The sequence below is a fragment of the Erithacus rubecula genome (genome assembly GCF_903797595.1).
Source record: "Erithacus rubecula genome assembly, chromosome: 8".
Lineage (NCBI taxonomy): Eukaryota > Metazoa > Chordata > Aves > Passeriformes > Muscicapidae > Erithacus > Erithacus rubecula.
Window position 1 is genome coordinate 34,125,352 of NC_136659.1, and position 23,024 is coordinate 34,148,375.

Sequence of the window (23,024 nt, forward strand, 5' to 3'; positions counted from 1 at the left end):
AAAAAAAAAAATTTAATCAAATCATTCAGGAGTGGGAATGATCTCTTACAAGTCTGTAGAAGTCTTTTGAAATATTATTTCCTGTACACTCGTTAGAGCAATCTGGTAAAAGGAAATGATGATTATGCACATAATTTAGGAAAGAGAAGAAAAACTTGGATGTTTCAAGCAAAGCTGAAAGGTTTGTACTAGTCAATCATTATGAAAAGAGAAACTCCTGACTTTGCATTTATATGTTTGCATGAAATAATTTTGTGGAATAATCACTTTCTGATTGTAGACCATTACCAGGAAAATTGGGAAACTTTTGCAAAGTGCTGGCCTGACTGTAGTTAATTTTTAGACTTATCTAAAGTTTACTTTCCAGGAACTTCCACAGCACTTGGATGGTAGAGTCTTGTATCCAGGTGATTCCCAGGAGTGTAAGACTGGACAGGAAAATCTTTTAATAAATTATCCTATGTACATGAAGAAAAATGAAACCCTGGTTTCTTTTTCTGGTTTGTGATGTGAAATGAAGCCTTTGGCAAAGAACCCATCCATGAATTTTAGGGGAGTAGGGAGCCCACTCCACTGATCCTTTATTCCCAGGTCTCCTATTCTCAGTGCTGTCCCCTCTTATGTTTGACTCACACAGTAGGAACAGCTCTGGGATATTATATTATTAATATTTCAGTGATTTAAATAAAATATATTAGACATCAGGTTATCACATAAGCAAAAAGTGAAGCAACCCCATGAAAGCTACAAACTATATGCAAGAAATTGTCTCCATAATGGAAAATATTAGGGATAAAAAAAATAATGGAAGGTTATAATGGCTTAAATAAATTGAAGTTTATCTGCTGCTACAGCTGCATGTCCCAATTAATAAATTGCAATGGCATGCTTGAGACTGTAAATCCATCCTTCCTTGGGTTAGTCCAGCCTTGGGAGACTCAGCCAGGACCAAAGGGACTCAGCACTGCAGGGAGCCTGGATCTTCTTCTCCAGAGGTCACCTCCTTACCCCAAACATATGCACGCTTTCCTTGAGCAAATTTTGTTGATGTCTGTTTGCTAAACAAATGTTGTCCTAAATACACAAACTGTTGCATGGTTTCAAAGAAAAACCAGTTTGGTACTGATGATTCACTCCCTGAGGCTCTGCCCAGGCAGAGTGATTCCCTTCTGATTTTCTTTCTCTCTTTTTTTTTCTTTTCTTTTCTTTTTTTTTTTTTTTTCTTTTTTTTTTTTTCTTTTCTGTTTTCCTTTTTTTTTTTTTTTTTTCCCCATGAAATTTCATTTCCTGGCGCTTGCAACATTTCTGAGCTGTATTGTTTGCAGTGGGGACTCCCTCCTTTAGAGGCATTTTAAAGTAGATTTAACTGTGGTTAATGGTGGCTGGGAGTGTTGGAAATGTGGGTTTAAATGTAAGTTTTCCTTAACTTGGAGGTCATTAATGAAAAAATGCACTCTGAGTCTGAAAGGTTGGATCTTGTTCTGGGTGTATATTAATTGAGGGCCCTTATACTCTGCAGGGGAGAACTGAGGCATTGGAATCTTGGAAAAAGTCCTGGTTGGATGGAATTCTGAGCAACCTGGTCTGGTGGAAAAGTGTCCCTGCTCATGATAGGGAGCTTGGAATGAGATAAGATTTAAGGCCCTTTCCAGAAGTTCTGTTTTGTTTCCAGTCCAAAGGCATTTTGAGATGATGTAAATTGCTGTAAAAGGAAATTCATTCCATAGTTCTGCACTTGGATCCTACTGCAAGTTCAGGATCATGTGAGGGCTTTGCATCTGTAACTGAATTTTTTGTATTGTTGTTCCAGCAAGGCACTGATGAGGAAGGCTGACACTATTTGGGTAGAAGTTTATCACAGGGATATTGTCTCTGCTGCTTTTTCTCATCTTTGGTATCCTTTGGGGAAAAAATAGCAGTTTGCAAGTGGCACAGTTTCTAGAGGAACTAAGGCAACAGAAAAAATTTTGGTGTCCTGACACCACATTTTGGATTATTTTTGACTTTTTTTTTTTTCCTTACCATCTCTGAAATTGCTAATAACAGATGCTTGAATCCTAGTCAAGTGAAAAATTCCAATTGATTTCAAAAGAAGTTGGATTGGATCCTAGCATCAGTTTGGCACCTATGAAAATACAAACATATGCAAAGGCCTCGCTTTCAAATGTGCTCAAACACAATATTAAAAACCCCAAACCAACAGCAAAAATTTTGAAATTACTGGTTTAGAAGAAAAATCTTCAAAATTTGCAGATGTTTCAGATAGGAAATGTGAGGTATTGGCAAGAGTTTTGAACAAAAATTTGAGCAAAGGCTATGTTGTCTATTTGTCGTGAAATTGCCTTTGACCTCGGCATCTTAATTTTTTTGTGAGCTTTATGTTCAGGAGTTCTTGGTTCCACACTTTGGCTCAGGGTTCCCATGTAGATGTTTGATTTGGGTTTACTCTTGGGGTGTTCTGTTCTAGCTGGGCTCGAGCATATGGTTTGATTTTCAAGTGAAGTGACACCACTTCTTACATATGCACATTACTCATTCCCCATGCAAGTTCAATAAAATCATGGCATCTTTTATTTTTTATTTAAAGCTGACAAAGAAGTCATACTTAAAAACCAATCTAGGAAATTACTTCATTGTCAAAATTATTTCCTCTGATCATTTCCATGCTTTAATTTTTATATTATTCTTACTGTAGCTGTGGTGGTGGACTTTTACCACTGGAATGAATGGGAAAATGACATCATAGTAAAATGTCATGTTTTTTCAGCTCTTAAATGGCTGAACTACAATTAATCAAAATTGGTGTGATTTTTATGAAGTGATATGACCAATAATTTAGGGTTTTAATTGCTACATGAAAAGTCTTATTTTTTTTTAAAACCATAAATATTTAGGAATATCTTTTTTTTTTTAAATAAAACAACATGAATTTAATATTATCATGTGTCTCCAACATCAAATATGGTGTGAAATGGTAAATACAATGTTGTTAAAACACTTCTACTTTTCTTTGCACTGTCTGGGAGGATGATGTGCATAACTCCCTGCAAAAGATAACTTGTTTGATGTAAAGTTGCACTGAGCAGTGTAAGGGATGGCAGCCTGCCAATTAGTGATCCATTTTCTAGAAACTGAGTTTGAGGTCGTGCCAACCAGCCACATACATCTTATCTTCAGCATCATAGTGCAGCCTCGTAATTCGTGCAAAATTATGTTTGACGTTAAATTATAAACCCTTAGCGTAATAATAAAAAAAATAAATAACCCTAAAAGCAAATTAAAAATTATGTTTTCACTGGAGCAGGTTATAAGCCCACTAGAAATGCGATCTGTAGTCATCAGTCTATGGGCAAAATTCCATTTCTCAAGCCTTGCCTTTTTTTTTTTTTCCCTCTCTACCTAGCAAAAAAAAAAGTTGCAATTCAGAAAATTAAGTTTGGTCAGTTCAAAGAGTTTTTATTATTATTTTTTAGTTTGAGGTGATGGATAAGACCCTTTTTTATTTAAAAAAAAAAATCAGACATATTGCAGGGTGGACTATCTACCACATCCCTACCTATCACAAAAACTTTGTTCTAAGAAGTGGGGGAAGAAGTAGTGAAGAGGTAAAGCAAATGTTTTCCAGATGCTGTTCCAGGGCCAAAATCTTGTGTGACCACTGCAGTGGTCCAGTGTCACCAGCAGCAGGTTTGGGGAGGAAAAGCTTCTTTCTGCCCATGGATGTGATGAAGATGTCATTATGAGCAGAGTTCACAAATAAACTTCAACCTTCAGGGCCAAGAGGGAGAAGATAGAAGGATTGTTTGAAAGTAGAGTTAATCAGAGTGATAAGTAGTATTTTACTTATTAGTGTAAATTCCATAAATTAGCCCAGGGCATATTGTGGCATCCTTATATCATGTTAGTTTTGCATTAAAACAAAAAAAAAAAAAAAAATTTAAAAAAAAATTATTTCCAACAGAATTGAGGATGATTACTTATTTTTAGAAATGTTTTAAGATAAAGAAGATTTCTGCTAAACATTTGTATATCTCCCCTCAAAACCAAAATCCTCTATCAAGTCCACACTTTTCCTGGTTTGCTAATATTATCTGTCAGGACGAGTTTGGAGGCTGGAAACATTAAAATCTTGGTGATCTTTCTGTACACAATTATGAAATGTTGGTCATATAAGCAAAAAAAAAAAAAAAAAAGAAAAAAAACATAATTAGAATACTTCTGAACAGTCTAAGATTGTTGGCATGTAAAATTCTTCTCATTAACTACAATTCAAGCTCCAGTGGAAATGGTTTTAGGAGGCCTTCAGTGCCCAAACAGATGAAAATTAATCCTAAACCACTTAAAATGTGACTTTAACTTACTTTACAGAGCAGACTTCACTTTACACTTGTACCTCGAAGATTTCTTAGCACCTTTACATTCATACTTATCACCATCTTCTCACAGAACTAGTGAGGTGTTCATGTTTATTTATAAAGGCTCAAAAGGAGCTTATTCACTTTTTATTAGTTCTTTAATTAATTCTTTAATTTGTTTTTAAATTGTTTCTTTGTGTGGCCATAACGACCATATTGCGTTAACACCAAAATTCAGAGTTCACCCATTGAAATGTCTCAGTTTGGTCCACTGGAGCTTTCTCCTTGCCTGGTGGTGCCCATCATTCCCAAAAAAAGATTGGGATAAGCTCCATTTTCCAGGGGCAGTGCAGATTTCCATGGCAGTGGTGCTCCTGAGCCTCCATGAGGTGGCAGGCACAGCTCCTCTGCATCCAAGATGAGACCTCAAAAATCATTGCCAGGTAACTCCAAACAGTGTTTGCACATCTCCCAGTGCCAAATTAATTCCAGCCATGGAAATTAATTTCCTAGTGTGTTTTGGGAAGGAAGAGGTGAATTAATTACTGTGGACACCACGACACCATCCAAAGCCTACAGTTAGTCGTGGGTTCAGATTAGCATGGAACCAGTTGTAATTGGGTTCTGCTTCTTTATCATTCAAGAGCTCTTTTGCATGACAACAGGATACTCACATCTCCAAGGGATACCTTTGGCACTTCCACCACTTTCATTTCTTTGCACACCCCTGTTCATTACTGAAATCTTGGAAGCAGAGCAGGACGTGGGGAGGTCTGTCTGTCTGCTTTATTTCATCTGAGCAAACTCTGCTCCCTCGTTGGCACAGGAAGCATTTACAAAAGTTGTTTAAAGAGCAATTGCTCTTCTTCACGGGGATTGCTGGTCTTTGCTTGGAATTTAAATCAGGTTTGTGGCTCAGAAAGGGAATGTGAGGCTTCTGAGCTGTGTATGTGAGCCCAGTGCTGCTGATGGGCCCCAGGGAAGGAGATCTCATTGGACTGGCTGTGTGTTTAGGCAACTCCATAGCCCCACGTTGCTCCTCACCATTAAAATTGCGTGCAGAAGACAGAATTGGGAGGTTTAAAAATGCATAATGTAAATAAGCTCTGAATGCTGTCAAGTGAATGCAATTGCATTGTTGAAAGTGGAGGTCCTAGAGCCATACTGGTGTAGAAAGTGGGTCCTGTGTCTATGCAAAAAACAAAAATTAACTCAGATTGCAGGCCCACAAGTGGGGTCTGCACTGCCTGCACTTGTTTGTGTTGCTGCCTTTACATTTCCTGCATGTTTTGCCATGAAGTCTCATTCTCTTTATCTGCCTTGACAGATGGAATCAGTAAATGTTACATTACCAAGTTTTATCTAAAAATGTCTCCCATTGATAGCGCATTTATATCGTGTCATAATGGCTCTTTGTACCAAAGCAAGGAGAGCTGGGAAAATCCTAACTAGTGAGTAAGCTTGCATTTTTAAAGCAGTAAAAAAGTTCTTTGTTCTACAGCATCCTATTTTTAGAGTGAACTTAATTAAAGTGAGTTAGGAATTTTGAAATCTGGAATAGGAAAAATTGGGTCATTATTAATTATTATGTATATAATAAATCCAGGGACTGTGGTCTTTTTTCTTCACAATGCACGTATGTCTTCTCCTTCCTCACAGGCATTTTTCATTACCAGAGGAATCAACTTCCCTTCTCCAAGGCCCTGGCTTAGCAACTTGCTGAGCTGAGAATCAAGCTGTAAGCACACAAGGAGGACTTTTTTGGGGGGGTTCACTCCAGACATTGTCAAGGGCATTTCTGTGCTGAATTGCACATAGCACCCTGTCAAAACCCAGTTTCTCTAATGCATCTCTGCAGCCACTTTTCCTCCTCCCAGTCCTTCAACACCTTCTCCCTCTCACCTGCTCCCTGTCAGTCTGCAGTCCAGGAATGCAGGTTTCTGTAAATGGGAAGGTGAAGCTCTCAGGACCACAGGGAGTAATAATGTCCCCAGCTCATATTATTTTCTAGTGGTGTTCATATCCCCTAATCAATATAATTCATGTTGGCTTTCTCTCCCTTTTTCTTCCTCTAACTCTTTTTCAGAGTCAGCATATTCCTTCTGTCAGCTGCTTTTTCTTTCCTGTTTTCTTTCTCCCCATCACCCCCAGCTCCTGAGCTCCTTGTCACCTCTTTGATTTGGATCCTTTCCTGTAGATACTTGATCCTATTGCTGCTGTATGTGTACAACAACGTGCTCTGGGTGGGTCAGGACCTTGGTGGCCTGTCCTTGTCATCTGGGCCATTATTGCTTCTGAATTCTGCCATTCTTTGCTTCTGAATCCCTGGGGAAGGAAGTGCCCAGGTACAGAAAGGCAGAATTGCCTCAATGAGAGCAACTCATTGGCAATTCCTGGGCTTGGAGTAGCAAATAAGATCTTTTCCAACTTGCATCATGATTTCTATTCCTGTGCGAGCTAAAAGACACTGAAGAAAGTTGAATTACTTTTTTATAAATGGTTTCTAACGAGAAAATGAAAATGCCTTTCTAATTTTTTTTTAGTGTAGTTTAAAAAACTCTCAAGGTTTTATTGCATCATCTTTTGAGAAATGAGGAAACACTGGGACATCAGTGGTTTTTCTCACCCCTTCTCTCAAACTTGTCTGTATACTTCATTTGGAGTTTAGCACTGTTTGATCTTTCCACAAAGGTTTCCTAAATACTTTGCTCTAACTATGCCATGTTGGTAAGAGATTCTTCTGCTTTTATAGGCATTGCTAAACTGCCAGGGCTGCACTGGTTTGTGCTATTCAATATCTGTTTTTACCCTCATAATTCTTGGATTATTCCCTGTGACATCCTGTCAAATCTCTTCAGTTTGGACTCTTGTAAATGATGCCCCTTGGGTTTCTCTGAGTGCCTACAAACAGACAGGAAATGTTCAGCAGTGATTAAAGCCCATCAATACACTCTGTCAAGTAGCTGCTATACTTAAAACTATAGGTGGACAAATCTTAGCAGTGGAGAAATTGGTGAGGTAAAATAATTATGATGTTTATTTCTAGGCTACACAAGAGGACAGAAATACCTATAACATATATTTATGAAAAACAATGCACTTATAAAAGAAAATGAAGAATGAAAAAATAGAGACTATTTGTATTTTGACTCATAAACCTCTAGTTTATTTTAATTGTAGGTATTATTTATTGTATGAATAGTAAAGTGTAAAAATAAATATGAAAAGAAATAAAATGAAGATTTACTGCAGCCCAGTATTATCTTTTATTCACTTGAATATTTGTTTTTCCATATGTGATGTGTAGTTGGAATGGAATAATGGGTAGAGTTATTATTATCAGCTTTCCAGAAACAGATAAAAGATAATTCTTTCCTAGGCCAAAATTTTTCTGTGACAAATATCAGTTTTGAACTGCTGATCTGAGGCTTCAAATTTGTATCTGAGGGACCAAGAGAAAACACTTTTAATCTGTTCTTACATGACATTAGAAGGAATTCTTCTCAAGTTAAGTTACACATAGAGATCAGCTAAGTGTTGAGGGGAAAAATGAAAAAAAAAAAAAATTAAGAAAATATTGGTTTTCTCTCCTAACCATGCATAAATCTCTTGATAAATCCAGTGCTGAAGGTCAGGCTTTGTTCATGCAATAACACATCCTCTGTATCATTTTTACAACCCATCAACAGATATGTTGCACACTCTAAGAAGTGTGTTAATTTAAGAATTTTGGTGTTGTGGTGGCAGAATTTCAAGGAAGATCATGTTGAGAAGTGCAAAGATTACCTCAGGGGCCATGTCTCTTGTTCACTTATTTTGAAAAAACCCAAACTTTGCTTTGAATGGCCTGTCCAGGAATGAGTTAGCCACAGTCCTGCCTCTAGTTTGGCTTTTTCCTCACTTTGAAAGTTTGAAACAGGAATGGAAAGGTGGTTGGAAGGTAAATCATGTTGTATTTCAGGTTTTAGATCCTTTTGCAGTAAACCCTTCCAGCAATGTGTCACCTCTGTGCTTGGGGCTGTTCATTAATTCAGCTTCAGAACCCCAAATTTTCAAACTGCTCTTAGAGGTGTTCATCTTTCCAGGATGGAAAGAGGGTAAGAGGACAAAAACCAAAGTGATTGTATCCAAATTTTAAAACCAGAGCAAATTTTCAAGGGTTATTAAATTTGAGGGATATGACTTCAGCCCCAGTTTATTTTACAGATAGTTGCTGACACCAGACAAGATTTAGGTCATTAGTCACTCAGACTCCCAAACTTTGGGATCAGGGCTTGGATTTGGTTGGGAATTCAGACCTCTGGTTTTTTTTGGTGCATTACACATGCATAAAACCTCTTTTATTAAGGCCTTAAGTATCTGCTGCAGACATTCCTTGCTGCATTTAGACACCAATATTCAGTTTGCCAACCTATTACTCCCATCTAGACTTCACAATGACTGCTCAGATACATTAAATTAAAATGATAGACTAGAGTTCTACCAAGAAGTGTCGAGCTAATTCCATTCCATAAGGGAAGAAACAAGATTAAAATCCAGAAGGGACCCCCCCATTCCCTTTCCCATTTCTCCAGAATTACCATCAACCATGAGATTATCTCCAAGGTTTCCTGGAGATGCATAAAGCCAAAGCATGCCACAAACATCTACCTTGAATGGAATGATCCATCACTCACTCAAACAAACAAAACCCCTTCTGAGCCCTAATATCCTTAGTGTCATCCTTAATTATCATATGCAATCATAATCATTTTGGAGGTAGACCTGGGGTTAATTTGGCCAATCAACTGCTGATCATTAACAGTGGCCTATTGAAGTGTATGAAAATGATCCCCTGTAGTTCCTACACGTATGAGGGAAGTAATACATTGTGTTCTTTTTTTCCTACAGGCTGTGTGCCAAAGTATTAGTTTTCCCTGTGACTCCAATTCACAATTACTGGATACTTTTAGCTCTTATCGTTTTTTATGAACAGGTGGATAGGAAATTGTTTTGGCATAAAATAAACAGGGAGAGGTGCTGCAATGGGTTGTCTGTTTTAAAGGCTTGTTGCCAGCCTTTTATTTATTTATTTTTTTAATCTTTCCAGTTTTCCTTTTAAAGCAGACTTTGAAATAATATGCAGGTTTGTTTTGTCAGAAGTCTGAAGAAACGGTCTTTTGTGGCATTCAGTTGTGTCACTCTCCTTCTACCTGAGCTGACATTGTGCTGCTCCTCAGGACCTTTGCTTCATTTGACTGGTAAAAACTGATCTTAGCAAAAACCCAAAAGTAAAAAGTCAAAAATTTAAATCTTTGCTTTTGTGTTTGAGCATCCACACAGCAGTTAGGGATTGTTACCATAAATATGTGTATGCTAATATACCTGTAAAACAGAGTGGGATGTTTATGTGAAAACATAAATAAATGCAAAATATTTTTCCATTTTACAACACCACAGAGTACACAGTTGTGAAGGCAACAGTTTAAAACTGTGAAACTTTGAAATATTCCTTTGGTATTTGAGTGGAGAGGCCTGCAGGATTCATCTTAATTGAATTAATTGTGTGTCCTGTGATTTGATTGCCTTTAGTGCATTCACTAAGTTGTTTGTATATAAATGAAAGCAAGTGGATCCAAGAGGTTCCTTTCCACTGATAAATTAGTAAGTGGTGACCATAATGACTTTAATAAAAGGGCTCATTCTCATATAGTGTGAGGCTGAATAAAACTAGATGTCTACAGCAAACATTTATTTTTCCTTTGTCTAAAGAAGGATTTCCCAAATAAAGTTTTAACTACAGTGAATTGAACTGGTTCAAAGTAACAGGAGAAAAAAATATATGACTGATCATTTCAATCTTCTCTTCTCTTCTCTTCTCTTCTCTTCTCTTCTCTTCTCTTCTCTTCTCTTCTCTTCTCTTCTCTTCTCTTCTCTTCTCTTCTCTTCTCTTCTCTTCTCTTCTCTTCTCTTCTCTTCTCTTCTCTTCTCTTCTCTCTCTGTTTCAGGATTATTCTCTGGGAAAAGGGATGCTGTATCTGAAATGGAACAAGGTAATGTTATGGTGAAAGGCAGAAAAAAAGCCATAGCTGGGAGATATTTTGATTTTTGAAGAAACATTTTTGCCCATGCACTAGTGCCGAGGAAACATGAAATGGGCACAAACGTCTATTTTTAATGAAAGAAAAGAGTTGATTCACTCTCAGGCAGTAGCAATGTAACTTATTTTACAACAGCAAGAGCCAAGCATATGGTATTCATCATTAGCAGCAGCAACAGAAGCCGTTTCTCAGCCCTGCTCCAGCCCTGCCTCACTGGCTCCCACCTTCCTTCCTTCCTTCCCCTGGCACCTCTCCTGTGATGCCCTTTCAGTCTTGCCTAAAAACTGATATGGAGAATAAAAACAGTTATTTACTGAAGGGCTTTCAGGTGCATTAAGGGCAGATGAAACCTCCCTGAGGGGCTACACCCAAAATGGACAATGGGTTATGGGCTTTTCACACTTTTATAAGTTTGGTCTATTTGCATGTTGGGGGTTAATCTTCCAATTACAGCTCCAGTTTGCTCCTCCCTCAACTCACTTTCATTTATACCTTTCCAGGCCTTAGACAGACAGGTGTCCTTGATTCCCAGGCCTGGAAAGGAATTGTTTTGTCTGATCAAAATGTGAGCACTGTAGCTAGCACTAGAGTTTAGAGTTATACACTAAAGAATTGCAGGATTACAGATATATGAAAAATATAAAAACTAAAATCCTACTATCAATAGTGCCAATCTGTGTCATCAGATTCCAACCCCATCAGCTGCTCTTGTATTTGTGGCCCTGTCAGTGAAACCAGTTCCATAATTAATGGTGTTTTACCTTTGTTTGCCCCTTTTCCATGCTCCTGGTTGTAAGCTGTATTCATCTATAGGGCCATCAGGTCTATCTGAAGAAACACTATGTGACAAGAAGAGCTTTTTATTTATTTTTCCCACCTCCTCTCTTAGTAATTGACTGGGCAGCTTGGAGATGTGAATCAAAGCTGGAGCTGTCAGTGAGCAGCTTTTAAAATGTCCTTACCATTCCCCATTATCATTATGCTTACACACTACACCAGCAGCTAAGCTTTGGCTTGATAGCCACAGCCATCATCTCTATTCCTCTATAGCTTTCAAAATGTTCCTCTAAAACAGAAATTCCTGGCAAGACATCAGGATGGAGACAAATGTTTAATATCCATGTTACTAATGGTAAAACTGAGACACAGCTTGTTCTAAGTGGCCAAACCCAAGAGTGTTATGCAGTGAGAGATCTCCACGTGGGGAGGAGCCCTGCTGGGTCCCTGTCACACCAGGGACCTAAAACAGCCCAAATCCTGTCCCTGCAGACACCTCAGGTCACTCATCTGTGACCCTGGGTGTGCTCTCAGCAGTTACTGAGACTCGAGAGGAGGTTTATGCAGCTATTTGTATTCAGATACCAAGTTGAATGGCAAACTTTTTGCTGCTTTGCAATGGGATTTTCAATGGGGAAAACTTGATCTCTGGGCTTTATTGTATTTGTGGATACGGAGTGATTGGAGATGAGGTGCATGTAAATTGTTTGTAAAAGAGTAGAGTTGCTAAAATTGCACATAAACCACCAAAAAGGTGTTTGGAAGTGTCCAAGACCAGGCTGGACAGAACTTGGAGCAACCTGGGATAGTGGAGAGTGTCCCTGCCTGTAGCAGGGGGTGGAATGAGACCCAAGGTCCCTTGCATTTAAGCTCCCTTCCAATCCAACCTATTCAATGATTTTATAATCAATTGTAACTTTTACTACCTGTTAACATTCTTCTTCACAACTATTATTTTTATGAAAAGTCAGTTACTCCTCATCACCTGGCTTTCCTCTGTTCATTTCTGTATTCATTTAAAAGGAGAGAGATGAATCCAGCCATGGGCTGGCCTCTGAGCACTCTATTGTTGTTGTCCTCAAAATTCCAATTCAGTTTGTACTTTGTTTTTACAAAACCCCATGATATTGTGTAAAATATTGTTATGTTATGCTGCTACTAGATTGTGTCAATTCAGGAAAATAACTGGAGGTTGCCATTCAGCTCAGAATACTTCCATTAATGGATTTCTTTATCTGTTTTAGATTACTATCAACTTCCTCCTTGAAACTAGGAAAGTATGGGGGGCCTCATTAGTTCACTCTCTGCATTGTACTTTGAGCACTGCTAGAAATATAAGTTTGTGACTGAAATGTGAGTTTTGCTTTCAGAACATTTATATTCTAGTTTCCCCCTTCATCCACCATCCCCCAATTTTCCATATAAAACACAATGCTTATATCTTTCCTTTTCTGTTAAAGACTGGTTTGTAATGATGGGAGGATTTAGTGAATACTAATACAGGTATTTGTATTCTCTACAGGGAAGGCAACATCAGTTCTGGTCTGTAAATATGTACAACAGTTTATGGCTTTCATGAAATATTGGAGGAATGCAGAGATGAGAAGTTTAGTAGTATGGTAAGAAAGCCAAAATTCAAACAATGCTTCAAAGGCTTTTAAAATAAATCTTTATGTTGGTGTTGACAAAACTGAAGTAGTGCCATTTGAGATGGATTTTTCCATTGAGGGACAATTTCAAAAGCACAATTATTATTTTCATATTTGGCCAAAGTGGTGTCCTATCTCAGGCCACCTAGATGCAAAACAAGCTGAATTAATGCACCAGCCTCTACCCAGAGCCAAGGGACCTCTGTTGCTTCCAAGGAAGATTCTCCTCTCACATGCAAGCCTGTAGAAGAGCTGATGATTTATTCCATAGTAAAAAACCTCCCAGATACTTTGAGATTTAAAAATTTCTGTATTCTGCTTCAGACCATTTTGCTCACCAAAATTTGGGTATCTCTTGGGTGAGGCAAATTAGTAGCCCTTGTTTGATACCAAAGTCTGAAAAGCATTAATGCAACAAATTAATTGTTTAGGGAAAAATTTAGGTGGTTTGGTTTTGTTTGTTTGTTGTTGTTTTTGTTAGTTTATTCTTTTTAATAATAAGTTATTTCTTCTTAATTCCCTTTGAAATTTTTCCAATCCTTATAAACATTTGTGACAAGACTGAACTGACTCAGTTTTTTACTTGAAAAGAAAGATGTGATCCACCAAATAAAGTGGTAACTTTTACCTGTCAGCCCCATAGCTTGCAGAAAAGCAGAAACAATTAAGGTAAGCAGTGAAATTGGAACACAGTAAAAGGCTGGGGATAAATATTGGAAGAAGAGGAATTTCCCTTGCAATTCTAGGAATGAATTTCTGTCCTGGCGCCTCTTGGGGAGAGGAAGAGGAGGGTGATTAGAGCAGGGGACTCTGCTCTGCTCTTTTATTCCCTGGGGAGGAGGGGATGCAGCATCCTGGACCTTCAGACTTGTGGCTTTTATGGGATGGTCTGAGCACTTTGGAGATTGGGTAGGAGCAGGCAAATTTTTACCAGTTTCTGTTGCCAAGCTGCACACCACAAATGTGTCTGTAAGCCCTGAGAAATAAATATGACTGCAGCTTTGTTTATAAGTGGCATAAAAACAACAGAGACAGCCAGTCAACCAGCTTTTATAAATTATAATTTTAAACTGAAAACATAATTTGAGGTCAAGGCTGCTGCTCTGATTTCCAGGAATTTTTTTATTTTTTAATTCCCTGTTTTTTACCTCTTCCTCTTTTATGTACTTTTACCCATGTTCAAATATTCAAAGCAGAAAAAAAATGAGGAATAAAGAGTACTCTTCTTCTTGGAGGTTGAAAGATGAGGATTTCAAAATAAATTTGGAATATTTTAGCTCTTGGAACAACTTCATGTTTTCCTGAGGTAAAAGGTGTGCAGCCCTTCAGATTTTGTTGTTATATTTTGGGACTTCAACTGCATATGTGTTTGTGAGCAGCCAAAATGGTCCCTGCAGCACATTGGGGAACACAGATTTTAAATCAGTTGTTTAAATTTTAAAAAAAGCCCAAATCCCTAACAACAATTATGTTATTGCTGTAAAATTCTCCCAAAGTGAAAGGTGTGGTGCTTGCATTGCTGATATTGGTAGTAGATGTAAGAATTTGTATGAACTTGTAGTAATTAATCTCAACTGCTTATTTAAATTGAACAATATTTGCTTTTGTTGTTTATCATGCAGATGTCCTCCCTTTAGCTTTCTATCTTTCTTTTTTTTTTTTTTTTTTTTTTTTTTAAGCTTTTGAGGCTTTTTATTGCTGCCTAATCCCTTCAAATGTACTGTATATCACATTTATGAAATGTCTGGGTAGCAGAGAGAAGCAGACAACTTTGTTTTTAAACAAAGACCCCAGGAAAAGGGGCAATGTTTTCCCCCTCACAGGTGATGGAGTACGTACAAAGAATGCAGAGGATAATGGCAGTCCTGTCCTCTGAACAGATGGTGATGGTCCTGTTGCTAGGATAAGGCCTGAAGAATTTAGTTTTTAATTCCACATTATTTGCCTCAGTGCCATGAATATCCCTAGGTTTCCTCAGGCAAAAATACAACAAATACACAGAAAGAGAAAGAGAAGTGACACGCGGATAGAAAAGGAGACAGAGCACGGGAAAAAACTGGAGCCAGGTCAATAGAAGCTTTTGGGGAAATGTCTGCTCAGCTGTCTGCAATCACCTGGGTTTGAAAGGCAGGCAGGAAGGAAGATTGGTTTGGCATGAGAACGAGGCCTTTGATGCTTTAGATACCACAGAGAAAAATACGCATTTCTTCCCATTAGAAGTCTGTTGACTTTCCTAATTAAGATAAACATGTTTCTGAAGAAGTTAGCTCTCACAGTACTACATTTGTAAAAACAACCATGCTTTTAAAATATATACACAGACAAGGACGTGTGCCAAGAACTAGTGCTGGTGTGGTCTTACAAATCACTTTACAGGAATATTTTTAAATCATTGCTTTATTTAAAAGTGAGCGGATTTCATTCCCTCCAGTCAATTAAATATCTAATTTCAACTCAAGTAGATAATAACCAAAGTATTTTTATATAAATGAATGAACAGTTAGAAAACTGTTAAACACACAGCCCTCAAGCATGAAAAATATATTCGTTTAACTGTTTTATTCTTTTATCGCTAATTTACTACAGAGATTTTTGCACTTATATCATTTTCAGTTTTGGCACTGGAGGAAAGAAATCTTATTTAAAAAAATTAATTCAGATTGAAATTCTCAAGGATCCCTGTGCCACCTGAAATATTCCATCAATCATATTTAGGATGTGGTGGATGGTGCTGGTGGAGTTGGGATTTTTCCACAATGGCAATTTTGAGAAAAAAAACTTAAAAAAACTGTCAAAACTTCCAGTGACCCAGTTCCCACAACAAAGCACGTGATAAATGTCAAAAAACCATGTTGAATACATAAATGGACACAGTGCCTGTAAAATGTACAATACCTGAGATTTGGGGGATTAATTGCAATATTCTCCCCCTTCTAGGTGCCTGCACAAAGCCAGACTGCATTAAGTGATTTTAAGGAGCCTCATGTCAGATGTTTTAGGATTGGTAAGTGGTTCAAATTGTTGATTTTTTTTCCATAGTGATTCTGGTAAGTGGGATGTGATCCATGCCACCCTCGTCATGATTTATCACACAGCAATGCACTGAGAAGGAAATTATATGATGCAAGAATCTCATATTTTCTGCTTAAAAGTAAGTTGAGGAAAATTTAGATGAGAGTATATGGGACAGAAAATGCACTGTGTACCAAAATACATAGTATATGTTATTTATATGGGTGTGTTTATGCACATATATAATTCTTGCTTTTGTCCACAAAAATCAACAGAATTTAAATTTATCACTAATGGGGTATTATGTTTCAGGAATCAGTTTCTTTGGAATAGAAACTTTTCCTGGCCTTCAAGCAGTTTCTGTTTTCATTATCTATCCAGAAATATTTTTGAAGTAATACAAAATGGATCAGAATTTATTGATATTCAGTTCTCTGGGTGTCACATTGTCTTGCAACCTCATAATCCCTAACAAGTCTCACTTCCAAACTTCTTTATTTTTACCTCAATTTTTTGGTGAAATTGGTGATTGGTTCACAGAATTTCTTCTCCCTCATCTTCATCATCTTGAAAAATATTCAACTACTTGTTGAACATTGTCTTCTTTCTCAGCACCTCTAGATGTTACCTGGCTATTCTCAATTCTGTTTTTCTTTCTGGGCGTAGTCACTTGTTCCACCTCATTCAGAGGATTAATAGAGGGACACAACTCCAACCTCTACATGTCTTGGTGAGGCTGCTGAGTAGATGTATTTTCCAGTTTATTGTGCGAAATGATGAGGTGAATTTGGTTCATATGTGTAAATAAATAAAAATACCTCTGGAACTCGATGGGAGATGAAGGAGCCTGTTTCCCATGCCGTGTGCTTTGTGATACACACAGAACCCTTTGTGGCTCATCTTGTTTATCCTTCTTATTCTGGGCAGGAGTCAGGCACATGCCTTAGAATGGGATAATGTGTCACTTCTGACACTGCTCTTTTTCTGTAGTTTGTGTTCTTTCCTTAAGTATTGGCTGCTCTTTTGGAAACTCGTTGTAAAGAAAGATGTGTGTGTTATTCTTCTCAATTCCTGATTCATAAAGTATCATACTCCAAGATCTTTTCAAATTATTAGAACAGAATCCAGTTTAGAAAATATTTTATGTTTTAGCCTCATTACAATGGTACATGAATTTCCTTAAAAACTGAGTTTTCTTTGCTTTCTAATCCTAGACTTTTTTTGTAATTTTTTTTTTTTTAATACAAAAGTAAAAGGTGCCAGTGGCACAGCTACCTCATGTAATGAAACACATAGATTTCTCTTCTACTTATTTTATTTCTCGCATTCATCATTCATATTTAATGCCACAGGCATTTGACTTCTTAATTCCCTATATTGAATTGAAGAGGCATGCACAGCATGCACTCCAGTTTAATGACTTGTAATTCTTCTTCATTGATGACACACTTTTTCACCTGGAAAACTTGTGGTGTCAAACTTCCTCTCCCATGTGTGATGCAGTTAGTATCCTTAACAAGGTGGTGATGGCTGGAGAGGGGAATGACTGGAAAGTGTAAGGTCCTAACCTTAAATGCCTCTTGGACTGAGAGAACATTGGCCTAAGGGCCAATATATATATATATATATGTATATATATATTTTTTTTTTTTTCTGTAGTTGAAGCTCAGTTGCTGACTTCTCTCCTGCTGGCTCTAGGACATGCCTCTTTGCTTATTCACTCTCTTTTTGTGAGCCAAATTTCAAGTAATACACAACTTTCCCACCCTGAGTTAATTAGCATTAATCTACTGAGTAGGTTTGCCAATAATATTTCCAACAAAAAGGTCTCATAGACTTTAGGACTAGAAGATCATACAAGTAATAAATTACAGTATCTGACGTCAGTATTTTGGACTGAGACACAATGGACTAAGCACTATCCTGAGCATTATTGTTTATTTAGAGACATCTCATAGGACTGTCAAAGTTAGGATTAGTTACTTGTAAAACTTTCAGATTTTGGAATAAAATATTCTGTAGAACTACAAAGCACTCAGGCCATTATAAGAACATTGCACCTTTCCAGGTTTTCAAAGCACTTTAGAAGCACTTGCCAACCCTCATGGCACTGAAACATGGGAAGTCTTATCTTTTATTGATTTCCCAAGTGGGTCGACTGAGACATTGAGGAGCTCTGGTTTGCTAACTGTGAGCACTCTGATAGCCAAATGAAATGTCTGAAGGAAAACAAAAAATGACACTGAACTCCCCCTCTAACTATTACAGCAAAACCTTTTGGAGAACTTCCCTCAGGAAAACAGAGGGAAAGACAGAGATTAAGTTGCCTGGTTATTCAGGCAGAGCACTCCTGAATGGGAACAGGAGGATGTGGAGGGGTTTTGACATTAAAGTCAGCTCCAGAGTAGAGGAATATCCTTCATTCAAAACTCACTCAAGGTGTGTGTTCTTCATGAGAATAGGCATGTAGATGGAGGGGGAGAAAATATTTTGGAAGGGGAGGGCTAGGTAGGAGAACAAGTCCAGTTTGGTTCCTTCTGTTCCAGGAAAGGTGAATGTTTCTGGTCCTTTTCAATCTAACATGAATTTTTCAGCAAGCTCCAAGAAGTTATACTTGAGTGAGTGCAGTGATCACGAGAAAATGAGTGTTATTCTATTCAAGAATGGTGATTTACTGTCTTAGGAACAGCCTTGAAGTTTCCCTTTGTAATATATACTGAAGGATTAAAAAATAAATTAATAGTACATGTTGGAAAAGATCTTCAAACATTTCAACACAGAAGTATGAAGCTTATGTCTGGGAGGGATTTCAGAGGTCATCTAGTTCCAACTCCTGTCCCAAGGCAGAAGCAGCTCTACCTAAAATGTGCTTTGGTTGTCAGGTGGTTTTTTAGCCTTGGAAATTTTCCATTATTTTCATAACTTTCCAACAGTTCTTCCCCCCCGCCACCAGCCCTTGAAGATCTTAATGTATTTAGTGTTCTGATTTCTCTTTAGCAGTTAGAAATGTCTCAGAAAGTGGTTATTAATAAATCATTAAAGGTTTGCATCTCATTTCATTTCCTTGCTGCTTTACTACTCTTTATTTCCAACCATAGTACAAAATCATTTTGAAAACAGGAGGAATCTTTCACAACTAAATGAGGGGGTAACCCAGAGATTTTTCCTTTACCTGAATTGCTCTTTGTTATTCAAGTTATTTGCTTAGATTACAGTCTCCTTAGCCTGATCTTGTTTTATCAGGCATTGGTGAAGAAGAAATAATCTTATGTGCAAGGCTTTGCAAGCTGCATATCTTGAACATGGAGTCACTTTACCAATAGGGCTTTCCTGGGAATAGGGAATAGCAAGGTTGAATATAAGGCTTGATAACTACAGATATTTTCAGTAGCACCAAAGGAGGTATGGGAAGTGATGAAAAAACTTATGAAAGGTAAACGGACTATAATTCATACTAAATATCTCCCCTTGTGCAGAAGCTCTTTTTAAATTACTCAGATAAATGAGCTCATTTATGGAATATTTTGTACTGCATGAACTTATATGGGCACCTGTCATGTATATATATTTTTAATGCTGAACTCATATAGATGGCTTAAAGTCCCCCTTGCCCTTTAGTAAATTTAAATCTCCCACAAAGCTGCTGTACAGTAGTCATAAAGAAACATTTATGGTTCAACATAATTTCCCTTCATTTCTTTTTCTCTTTCTTAAAAAAAAAAAGAGGCAGTTTAAAAGTAATAAAGCACTTCCTTCTGTAAATCTTTGATCTTTTTTCTTCCTAAGGGAAGATTAATTTGTAAATATGCTAATGGATTTGTATAATATGAAACCTTCATAAGAAAAACTACATTAGTTCATATGAATGAACACATCTATCTTATTCAATTTATAAACTAATGGCTGAGAGCATCAACAATGCATTCTACTCAGTCTCGTGTCCAAAATCACTGCCTGTGATTCAAAGACAATGTAGATTTTTGTGAAAAAATGTAAGTTTGACTAATTTTACTTTCCTTGACTATTTTTTTTTAATTTGTTTGTATTAATGAGATTTGTTGCTGCTTCAGAAAGGTGAGTACCCTGCTCTGAAGAAATCCCATGTGATGGGAGTTGCATTATGTGGATGTAATGCATCCACCTGCACATCTTCCTAATGAATCCTGGTGGTTTCCAGTGGGGTGCTGAGCCTGCCAGCACAGTGATCCTTCAGACAGGCACCCCCAGAAGCTGAGTGACACCAAACTGCTCATCCAGGCTGCTCACACAGCTGAGAAGTTGGTCCTCACCAGCTCCCTGCTGGGACAGTGATCCTGCCACTTTCCTTCCAGCTGGAATCCGTGGCTTTGGTTCCACCAGTGCAGGGGGTGGATGCAGTGACCCTTGTGGGTCCCTTCCAGCTCAGGATGTTCTGTGCTGTTGTGTCTCTCTGCTCCACCAGCCCAAAGTGCTTTCCCTGCTCCATGGCAGGAGGAGATGGGACATGGGCAAGGACTTCATGGGGGGATTTCAATGCAAGAGCAATGCAAAGTGGTTCACTGGAAAGTTTTCACACTCTGTTTGTGTCCTGGGTGACTCCAGACAATGCAGAGCTCCTCCCTCATTCTCCTTCCCCCCCCAAGCCCACATTTCACCTCTTCTTGTGTTTTTATTTGATTTATTCTGGTGTTTAGCCATGGAGGATTGAGGCTTGCTCCAGCCCTGCCTGCCAGTGAGGCTGTGGCAGCTCTTCTGGGATAATGGGACTGGCAGTGGAGAGGATGTAGAGAGGCTGGGGCAGAACCTTCCATGTCCATGATTTTCCTTCTCCTAAGGTCTCTTTACTATTTAATTTTCTTCGTGATCTTTTTTCTCCTGGTATTCCTTTGCCTCTTTTATTTCAGAATTCAACATCCTATTAGAAGCTTGGCATTATTGAGTGAATGTAAAAGCCATAGTCTGTGTGTTGATCCAGAGGGGCTGTGCTGTCTGACAGTGTGGTCACACCATGGCACCCCACCCACAGGGAAATTCTTCTCTGAGCCATGGGCTCACCTCTCTGCCTCTCCACAAAGAATAAATCAACATACTTTGGTTTTATTCCCCACAATATCTGGTATTTCTAAAAAATAAAAGTGTGTGGGGAGGATTTAATTGATTTTGAATTTAGCCCTAATTTTGATCCAATTTTGTTTGCAGAACGAAGCTTGGTGCTGGAGGAGTCTAAGTGGTGCCCTTGTACCTCTAAGCACCCCTAAGCTTTATACAGTGATTTTTCAGGCCTGGTTTATTAAGGTAAGCACAGATATGTTGAACTTCAAGCCAGCATAGCCAATGAAGGATTGTTTGATGTGCTGGGGAACTCGGGCTGCTGTCGTTAGCAGCTTCTTTTCCCAAGGGCTGACAGATTTGTGTCCAGCTCCAGCTCATAGCTTTCATCCTGCTGCCATAAACAAAAGGTGTGCATTTCTTCAGGCATGGAGCCTACCCAGACTCCTTCCCTCATTTGATGCTATCGTGCTCTGGATAAGAATAGAATTGTAATGTGCACCTTGAGGCTGGAGAAAAGGCAACCCACGGCTGATTCCTAATAGGGGTGGGTGGGAAGGAAGTGTCAAATGCTGCTCAGAATAGATGAATATTATAAAGGGGTCTGGAAAGATCAGAAATAAGAGAGATTGGGATTTTTTTTTTTTTTTCCCTTTCTTTTCTCTCCAGGAAATTCTTTCCAGGGCTTCTCAATAAGAGTGGGGATGGAGGGTGAGCTGAGCAAAAACTGGTGGGAGAGATGTAATGAACAGGCCTGCAATGCCAGAGAGTCTGCTCTCTTTAAAAAAGAAAAGCAGGGAGGCTTAGGCTTTTCTCTAGCAAAGTTTTCTTCCCAACAGTCAAAAATAATAGAAAGTAGACATAGAAGAGATCTGTTAATTGATCTTGTCCATATCTTGCCCAACACAGGGTTATTCCCTGCAGCATATTTACTAGTGCTGAGTTCAGCTTTGTTTTTAAAACCTCCAGTGACAATCTCCCGAGGGAAGTGGTGAAAGCCTGACTCTACAGCCTGCTACATCTCCTTGTCGATCTGCTTTGCAGAGGGAGACTCTCACAAACCAGGAAATATTTTCTGACGTTCAGCCTACACCCTTCACTTTTTTTTCTTTTCATTTCTGTCTTATTAATTCTATTTATACTCCTCTGTATCATGCAAAATAATGTCCTTCCAGGAGGACATCATGTGTTCTAACACCAAAAGGTTATGCTCGAGAAAGAAGAGCTTTGCCTCATGTTGATTCTTTTTCAACCAAAGTAAATGCATAATTTAATTCCCTGATCCATTGCTGGCTCATAGGTAGTTGTTAAACAACTGCAGGTAGAATTTAAGGTAAGCCTCTAAACTCAAGAGATTCTACATGAAAAGAGCCAAAAAATCAATAGGATTAATTATTAGCACTTTTAAAAATTTAATTTTTAATATCTGTATTTTTTTCTTGCTTCACTTCATCAATAGAAGCCTTTCTGCAAAGCATGTCCTTTCTCATTGCCTTTTCCCTGCTCCTAATCTTAGCACTGGATCATGATTTGGTCAAGGTCCTATTTAAATAGTTTTGGGGTTGCCAGCATGGTGTGTTCTGATATTCAGATCTCATAATCCAATTTTGAAATTAAAGAGCTCGGGGCGAAAACACTCGTACATCTGAAATGCATGTTTTAGAGCACTGTGCCAGTGTTTTCTTAAGAAGAATATACCAAAACTCCTCTTTCTCTTCAAAATTAATATAACAAATGTCACGCACAAAATCTCCCTTTTTAACTCGTGCCCCGTGTGAGCACAAGAGACAGAGTAAATGTAAGCTGGGCTGTGATTTCAGGGAAGGTATCTGAATTCCAGCTGAATGCAGAAAATATGCAGAAGAGCAACTGATTTATAGAGCCTCATTTGCTGTCTTAGCAGAACGATGTTCTCTGTATTCCCAACAACAAAATCAACAGCAAGGAAAAAATAAGTCGGCGTGTTTTCCCCCCCGTACCAAGGTTTTTCTCCCCTCTGCCCAAGTCATTATTTCAACTTTCTCAGTATTAAATCTAAAGGTTCATCAACTCACATCTTTACAGCTCTGTCTTTCTGTATACAGGACCCTGTCTGCCTGTTTCCTCTATTGCACTATTTTGTT

General features: G+C 38.2%; 1 long non-coding RNA gene across 1 annotated transcript in view; it reads left to right on the forward strand.

Annotated features, from left to right (window-relative positions):
- The window catches only part of LOC306804723, a 103,597-nt gene that overhangs the window by 75,099 nt on the left and 5,474 nt on the right, over positions 1-23,024 (forward strand). Inside the window, exons 2-4 of the long non-coding RNA XR_013774982.1 lie at positions 10,343-10,387; positions 12,735-12,831; positions 15,799-15,865. This is a non-coding gene — a long non-coding RNA (uncharacterized lncRNA). The remainder of the gene's footprint in view (positions 1-10,342; positions 10,388-12,734; positions 12,832-15,798; positions 15,866-23,024) is intronic.